The sequence below is a fragment of the Priapulus caudatus genome, unplaced genomic scaffold, assembly GCF_000485595.1.
Source record: "Priapulus caudatus unplaced genomic scaffold, Priapulus_caudatus-5.0.1 Scaffold882, whole genome shotgun sequence".
Lineage (NCBI taxonomy): Eukaryota > Metazoa > Priapulida > Priapulimorpha > Priapulimorphida > Priapulidae > Priapulus > Priapulus caudatus.
In genome coordinates, this window is record NW_014577943.1 from 73,853 (window position 1) to 82,716 (window position 8,864).

Below are 8,864 nucleotides of genomic sequence, written 5' to 3' on the forward strand. Positions count from 1 at the left end.
CGTTATTGAATGTATTTCTATGTATAAAAACGTTACAGAAGTTATAAAATTTGACTTCAATTGTCCTTTAAGTATGAAATAATGCAGAGCCTTCTTCATAGAAAGTACTTTCTTATCTTCTCTACAATCAATGGATAGAGAAAGATTAGCTTGTACATGTACTCGGGGTGTAATGCTTTGCAGCAAGGGATAACTACGTGAGAATACTATGCATGGCTGGTGGCAGTGCTATTGCGCATCCTGCTTTAAATAACTGTGAAGCGTTACAAACAACGTTAAACATTTAACTTAAGGATACTGTTAGGGTTACGGATGGGTAACACTGTAAAGGGCATTGCCACATAACTGCTCATCAAATTCAATCAAACTCATATCCATTACATAAGAGAGATGTCTCTCTACGCTCTCGATAAAAAAAAAATTAGAAAAATTCATCGCTAATTAAGTGATTGCAAAAATTGCTAATTTATACAAAAAATGCTTTTGTTACAAATTACAACTTATACAAAGTTACAATTTATAAAAAAAAAATTTTGTTATGTCTCAGAAACAGCTTGAGAGTTGGGACCTAAACTTTTAACCATAAGTTGTTCATCATATGAACTAAAAATGGGTCCCTGAAATTTTTTTAAATGTTTTAATTTAGGAAATAAGTTGAAATGATGTACGAAAATTTGTAGTGATTTTCAAAACGTAACAATTTCGTAAACAAAGAGCCATAACTTATAAAATATAATATTTTAAAAAGTTCCAGGGACCCTTTTTTTTCTTTGACATGTTAGCATTGAAACGTAACAAAAATGTTGGAGTCTGAGTTTCGAGAAATAGCATTTGAAAAATCAGCAACTTCAGTATTTCTAACAATGGGGATATTAGCACTTTTCTAAATTTCCTGATTGAACGCCTGTGTTAAGAATTGACTAATGCAGGGATTTGGAACTGTTTTGGAGGCTACATACATAATTTCTACGTATACATAGGTGCCCATGGGTGCAGTCTATCAAATAAAGTGGGTATTGAAATTTCCACAGAAAATCACCTCCCAACCCTAACAGTATCCTTTCGTAAACATTTAGGCGAGAATTTTTCTGGTTTAGAGATCCGCCGACCTGAATTTTCAAGAAAAACGAAAAAAATAAAAATTGAAAATCTGTATTTTTTTATTCCTTGACTAAGAACGCGACAACTTTTCTAACAATAAAAAATAGATGAATTAAAAAATGCTAAACTTGCCCAAAGATGTTTATATAAAACTTTAAAAATAAATTAAAGAAAGTATTTGCTGTGTCTTTAGCTATTTAGTTTTTCTCTCTTATTGTTTTTTTTTCTTATTTTTTGTTATTTTACTATAGTGTGGCTCTATGCACTATTTTTAACATAAAATACTTTAGTATATCATGTACACTGTGATTTCATCTTAACAGATAATCACTTGTATTTTGAGCTTGTATTTTGTATCATCTGGCAAACAACAATTTTGTATTTTTTTTGGTTTACACCTACGCGATGTCCAAAGCAACAACAAAAAAAATCTGCTTTAAACCAACAAAACAAAAAAGGTCTGTCTGGTGTCGGCCTTACTGGACGACAAACATTTTGTCACTTCACAGCGTTCTTAGTTTACATAGCGGGCTTAACGGTTTATTTTACCGCCTATCACGCTAATATTGTTACCGGGCTTATCAATTTGAGAGAAAACTCCCACTAAGAGGCCGGCTAAAATATTTAATCCTATTTTTGAAAACGCAGTTTATTTTAAATACTTCCACCAAGGACTAACTCTGTCACGGCGGGTGGGGGCGCGTCTGCGATGGGCGGTTCCGCGGGGGGCGTGCGCGGTGAGGCGGCCGGTGCGTGTCGCCGGCCGAGTTTGTTTACCTCGTGCGGACACACGACAAGCGAGTTTCATCATATCAGCATGTTGATTGGTGGTGTCTGTATAGGCGAGATCGCAATCAGAAAGATGACGTTTAACGAACTCAGCAATAGCCGGCGCGCGTACCAGTTTTACCGGATAAAACAGTTACTCCCTATTCATTGTCAAATTTACGCTGCATTTGTCAAAAAGTTAACAAGATTCAAGACCCTGACTTAAGACTTTATAGCTGCATTCTTGAGATCGTCAAATGGTGTGAACGTACTGCCAGCAAACAAGTGTATCATCACGGACAATAATTTTAACAGACATTGACATAGATTTATCATCATTATACACCGATATTAATATACGATAACAAAGAATGTAAACAAGTACGTAGTGTTGTGCAACAGCTGTTGGTGGAGAAGTTTTGTATATATGTCCTATCTAAAGTCCCCCGCACACGGTGAGATTCGTGCTGAGCACGGAGCGTGAGTTTCACCGTGTGCGGAGTCGATTTATGTGAGTTTTCGGTCTCGCTGTTCACACCACCGTGTGCGGGGGGTGTGAGATTCCTACTGAGCACAAAACTCACGCTCCATGCTCAGCACGACTTTCACCATGTGCGGGGGGCCTTAAGACAGAATAGAATAAGACCGGACAATCGCTGGCTGACAGAAGCAGGCGTATGTAGGACATATATATAGGTGCCCCTTAATAACACTCTGAATAGCCCCGCTGCCCAATCTCCCTCTATTTATCTGTATATTTATCTCTCTCTCTCTTTCTCTCTCTTTCTCTCTCTCTCTCTCTCTCTTTCTCTCTCTCTCTCTCTCTCTCTCTCTCTCTGCCTCTTCCTCTTCCTCTCTCTCTTGCTCTCTCGATCTTGCTTTCACTTTTGACCCCCTCTCACTATTACTATCTGTTTCCCCCTCTGCTTCTCTCAATCTTGCTTCTCGACCTCCTCTCCTTCTCGTTCCTCTATCATGTGAGAAAATTACGGAAAGGCACATTACAGATGGGACTCTCCAACATCCCCCTCTTCTTGCTTTAGCACTGGCTCAGACTGTCCGATGAGCACAGTTGTAAGTGTCTGTCACTCTGTGAATCATGAATAAACTTCTGTAGTCGTATTCATAGTATCAGGAGTAAGATAATATAGATTCTATATTATCTTACTCCTGATAGTATCATACAGTATAAACCTTGCAAACACTGAATTGATAAATTAACAAACTTCTTGGTGACTTAAACCTGAAGAATACATTTTTCTAGACGTTACTTGCGTAGGCCAATGGATATTTTTCAATAGATTGAAGGAATAGCCAATTTCCTACTGACAGCTGGATCCTGGGGATCACCCCCCTCCCAACAATTACCCTGTACAATTACCTCTCGTACCCCTCCCAGACAAACACACTCATGTAAATTACCCCGTGATTTTAGTTTCTTTATTTTCGAGATTATTGTGTGGAATTAATATCTGTGTAAAAGACATCTTCAAAAGAAACTGTAAAATACTATTATATTCTTCCTAGATGTAGTCATCATTTAATTTTAATTGAAAATCTCATTCTTAGGTATGCAGAAATATTCCATTCTCTATTCTTTGGGAAAATGGTAATTTGTGAGAAAAATGTAAAATCTAGTTAAATCTTTTCTTATGTTTATTTCAAGTTATTTCTCATCATTTTCGTGAAAAAATGTCAAATACTTTCGGGTAGGCATTCTCACATTTGGGTTTGCCCTAACAATCAAAAGATTAATGATAAAAACTATTACATAATAAATATTAAATAACTACAGGTGAGTAATTGTCTAAAGGGGGGCTTATGTCGGGCTTGCGAGCCGACTTGACTGGAAGCATTGGCTTCAATTCACTGCGACTGCAGTGCTTAGGTCGGTCGACTGCGACGCGACTGCCTGCGACTGGCCGCCACTAGTTGTTCGGAATAGAACAGTGGGCAATTGGACGCAACTAGTCGCTGCCGATCGCTTCCAGTTGCTCGAAATCCAGTTGCTTCCAGTCGAGTCGGCTGCAAGCCCGACATAAGCCCGCCTTAAGGGAGTAATTGACATGGGTAATTATCCTGGGGAATTGTCCAGGGGGGTGATTGTCCGGGAGTGCTTGTCCTGATACGATGTCTGAATGTTATTTGCATGGACCAATGAAATTGTCAGGCAACAGATGTGAGGGAGTACTTGGCGATTAGTTTGACCAGGTTATTGCAAGCGAAGCGCGTCAACATTTGGTAGCCACTACCACTAGCAGTGCCACTACCTGGGATCAAATCCCATTTGAGATTTCTTTTACTGTTTTTAGCTCATCTGACGAAGTCAGATGCAGCTTGTAGAATCGCATGAGCGTCCGTCCGTCGTGTGTTCGACGTTGTCCGGTCAACAGTTGGGCCACAAATCTTAAACCGGCCCTCGACGCTACGGTCACGATATTTGCCGGACGGCGGGGGGGCGGGGGGGCGACAGGAGTGAGAAGCAATGTCCCGGCCAGCGATAGGCTCAAAGATATTGCCCGCCTCAAAAGGTGCCCAGAAAGATTATTTTCTTAACTCAGCTGTAATCAATCTTCGAGATAAGTAATGCCAGAAATGGAATCGTCAACCGTACAATAAAACATTTGCAGTTTGTACTGTCCTTGCATGGCTCTCGCCGTCGACGTGTACAGTAGCTGCTGCAATGTCGGGCATATGCGCTGGAGCATGGCTGGCTTGCTGGGACGCTGGCCAGAGTGCCATATCACCGTGCGTCTGCTTACCTCGGCCTGCTCCATACTCGCTCGGAAGTTGGCACGCGCGCCGGCGAACATCCGAATCGTACATTTCAATCAATGACGTAACTGCATTTACAGTAGCGCTGGCCGCGTGGGTGTTATTTGTTTATAAACAATTTAGTCTGACTGACTTCTCTCCTCTCGCCCACTTTCTCTCTCTCTCTTTTTCTTTCTCTTGCCCCCCCTCTCTCTTCCTCCTCTCCGCTTTCTCTTTCTCTTGCAATAGAAAAAAATGTTTGCTGCAAACTGATGTCTACGCAACTTCGTACTCTGCATATATCTGCGCGCATAAACAAAGTGTCACTACGCACGACTTAATGTTACGTTATAACCGTAGCAACAGACCTCAGATGAGCCCAGTCACTCTGCGACTCTTGTTTGCTATTGTATTTTCCGTATTTATATTTATGCAACATATTCCTATAATTTCGAAGGATTTAAACATTATCTATAACAAAATTATCATATAATTTTCCATATATATATACTTTTTTATTTGCATTGCCCACTTTGCATTGTAATTTTTAAATGACGAACTTTTGTAATGATTAATTACGCAATAGATAAGGGACCTGTGATGTATGTGCATGTGTACGTGCAGTGCACGCATATGTATATGGATATGTGGGGATATATATGTAAATATATATATGGCAAAAAATGTTGATGAGCAAGGAAAGCAGCATCTGAGGCTGACACCAGCGTCCGTCGTGGTCCAGAATCACAACACCATCGCGGTTGCATTTGTTCGTGGACGCTGGTTTTAATATTATCTGCTAAACTTGCCGCGTTAGGGTGTCTGCCGCGTTTAGTGTTTCCATGTGTTTTCGTTACTCAGAAGTTTCTATTTCCTGGGCCATGTTTACATTTTATTTTGCTATTGCGGTAATTTTATTATCGTTTGAGAGTGCAAGCGTTAGCGTAGTAAAAACTTCTGATCATGTTTCATATAATCGAACCTCTGCCAACTGCAAGCGCCGTCCTATTTCCCAACCAGCTCTTCCTGTTGGACCATTTCTGCCCCTCCTAATGTCCGCTCGTGTTCCTATCTAAGTCCGAAAACAGCTGAAACTACCATGCTCCTGACTGAATTCTCGGCAACGGATACTGGCACAGCCGTTCATCGCATTGTTTGGACATTTTTAGCTCAACTTGACATGGTCGTCAAGATGAGCTTTTGCCATGGCCGGCATTGCATCCGTTTGACCCACATGCCAGTCTCACGAATGAAAGTTTCTAAACACTGACCTTTCGCGTCCACCAAGCCAGCCAAAATTACTGGACCGGCACCTAAATTGGGTGTACGTGCGCACCAATAATTAGTTTGACGATTTTTGACAATAAAGAACAACAACAGTAATAATCATTTTGTAAATTTTACCCGTATTAATAATGACCTTCTACACACTGCTATGATAAACACGTAGTAATACCATCAAGATATACATCACATGCCTCTACCACTGCAATGATAAACAGTAGAATACGCTATCAAATATTCATCGATTTTTATACCTTCTACCACACTTGCCCTATGCATGACAGGTGTAAGAATACCTATGCACCGTTGGTCTAGCGATGAACAAAGCATTAAACAAAGTCGTTAGCAGTCTTTGTGTTTGAAAAAGGCACAGCGACGCTGAAAATCACACGCCTTCGCTTGCCGACGGTGTGCTCGAAGTCGCTGATTTGCATCGCAGCTGCCCGCAGGTGACGAGGCCAAACTAGGGGCGCCGTTCGGGGCATGGCCCCCCTGGAAAAAAATTGGAAATCTAGACTTCATGAAATGCCATTTGCCAGGCATTTTGCGGATAAAAATTAGCTCGGTGCAGTTTGCCTACTCTTACATTTTACATTTTTAGGCGCATGTTTTTGTTCATCTAACAAAATATCCATTCTTGAAACATATCGAGGATAACTTGAATCACACATTTAGCATGTTTCAGTCAAAAAGGCAACCAACCACTCAATTTTCAAAGCCAGACTATTAAAACTTTAATAGTATTCTGCAAGCATCATAAGTCATTCAGTCACTTGTTTTGCATTTTCGTCAATTTGAGGTATTTCAGTTTCCATTTCAAGAAAACATACATGTTTTTGCAATTAAAACTTGCACTAAAAAACCTTAATTCCAGGCTTTTAATTTTCCATGTCGCTGCATCCTTCAGTCATCAGTCTCGATCTGCTGTAGCAATTGAATACGGGAGTAACAGTCATATTTCATCATGATGCTCGCGTAGATAGGCCTGGGGCACGATTTTGCGTTTTGCGCTTTTTGCCGTTTTGGGTTGGGGCTTCGGGCGCAAAAGCAGTTAACGCAGGCAGTAGCTTTGATGCAGGACGACGTCTGGATGGTGTGTGTTTACGGCGGTTCATGTGTGTAACGCCGAAGATACCAGCCGTCAACGATACGTCAAGCTTTTCGTCGGTGATAAAATAAAGCCCTGAGCTGATGAATTTGATCCTCAAAGCTGCTGTTGTATAAGCTTTACACACTGTCGCTTATAAACATGCTGAACGACTTCGCGGCAAATGCTCCGGTGATGTTTACAATCGTTTGCCATTTATTCGTGGGTCAAGTTTATAAGTTGGATTAATGAAAACAAAACACGAGACGGTGTGGCGTTTTAGTCCATGAGCCAGACCCCCAAATTTCATCAATGGTACCACCTGGGTGGCATAATCTTCACATATTTTTTTGAAAGGCCTATGTCCATAGATGAAAAAAAAACCAGGAGAAGCCGAGACTCACAGTCTTAATGGTAGAAATTGCCCACTTGTATATGGGCCACTCGTGGTGGACCGCGACAGATGCTAATGGTGTGCGCGGTAGGCGAAATATGAAAATTGAATAATTTTGCAAGAGAATGGACACTACAGCTTGACAAATGCACCTCAAAATGTTGTTATTTTGTCTCTACACTTTATTATCCATCATTATTGCAAATCTGTTATGTATGTAGGTCAGCCAGAGCGGTCAAGAGGCATGAAGATTTACCCCTCTTAAAATCGGCGGGACCCCCTGTCAGAAAGCATTCCCCTTTACGCAGTCTTCCGGTCCACCGTCACTCGGTATCGAGTTACCAATGGTATTTGTTAGACTGAGCTGTGTCTATTCTGAGCAAAGAGATGGTAGAAGTGATTAGCAGTAAAAACAAAGTTTGCTTTATTTTTATTTATAGCAATATCGCGTATGAACGGATTTTGCACTATTCTGTATTAAAAATGCCTTATTTGGCCGCTTAAAATAAGGCCAAAAATGATAAAAACTGAAATTCGCTTGAAATTTTACGTTGCGGTGAAGATTTGAAAACTAAACCTTTCCAAATGGCAATAGACATATTCCCTGAGTACAATTTATACTGTTTTTTAATTGAATTTTCCAAATTAATTAGGCCCACAAAGAAGTCTATTCATGCATTTCTTACTCATGTCTGGATTTTAGCGCAAAAGCAGGCCAAGATGTTACAGACACTACATATTTCGAACTCTTTTTACTGAGATCAACTACAGCATACTAACATTAATAAAATCAGCCACCTTTCCCGCGCTCGGGTCCTGCCCAGTTTTGATTGAATGGGGCCCGTGTTACAAGTTCAACCATGGTATGAGATTTTATACCCGTTACCCTATAAAAATGCACTCTGCTTGGGCCTACCTCTGTATCACCAATGTCAAATGTCTCAACTTTAGTCATATCATCATGTCAATAATGAAGTAAAAAGAACTCAGAAGTAGAAAGGTTTTGATTTACAGTCTGTGACTAGGCCTAGTGTCTAGAATTACATACATATACAATTACATATTACATGACAATTACATTACATTAGCACAAGGTGTGCCATGAGCAAGTCTGCGTATACCATGGACTCATGTTCGACAGCGCTCCGTTGGCTTAGCTTATTCATCATGCTGAATCATCATCATATCTCATCGGGTCATCAATGCCATTGAAGTTCTATTACATTCCGTCTTCAGTTGCTTATTTGACATGTCGCAAACTGCAGAGATATGTGCACTTCATGTTGTTCTGGACAGTACCAGACAATTGATACTCAACTGTTGCGAAGTACTCGAGAGGGGAATTGGCCCGGGCAGCTTATCTGCCAGTTCACGACATCGATTCCGTGGTCTTCGCTAGACAAACAGAATTATGCACGTATATGTCAAGCTACTATGCCGCGAGATGTCAAAGCGTCGCGGATGAACATTTCCGGC

General features: G+C 40.6%; 1 protein-coding gene across 1 annotated transcript in view; it reads left to right on the forward strand.

Annotated features, from left to right (window-relative positions):
* LOC106814193 (chromatin modification-related protein eaf-1-like) overlaps window positions 1-8,864 on the forward strand; it is a 64,816-nt gene that overhangs the window by 40,295 nt on the left and 15,657 nt on the right. The window lies entirely within an intron of this gene.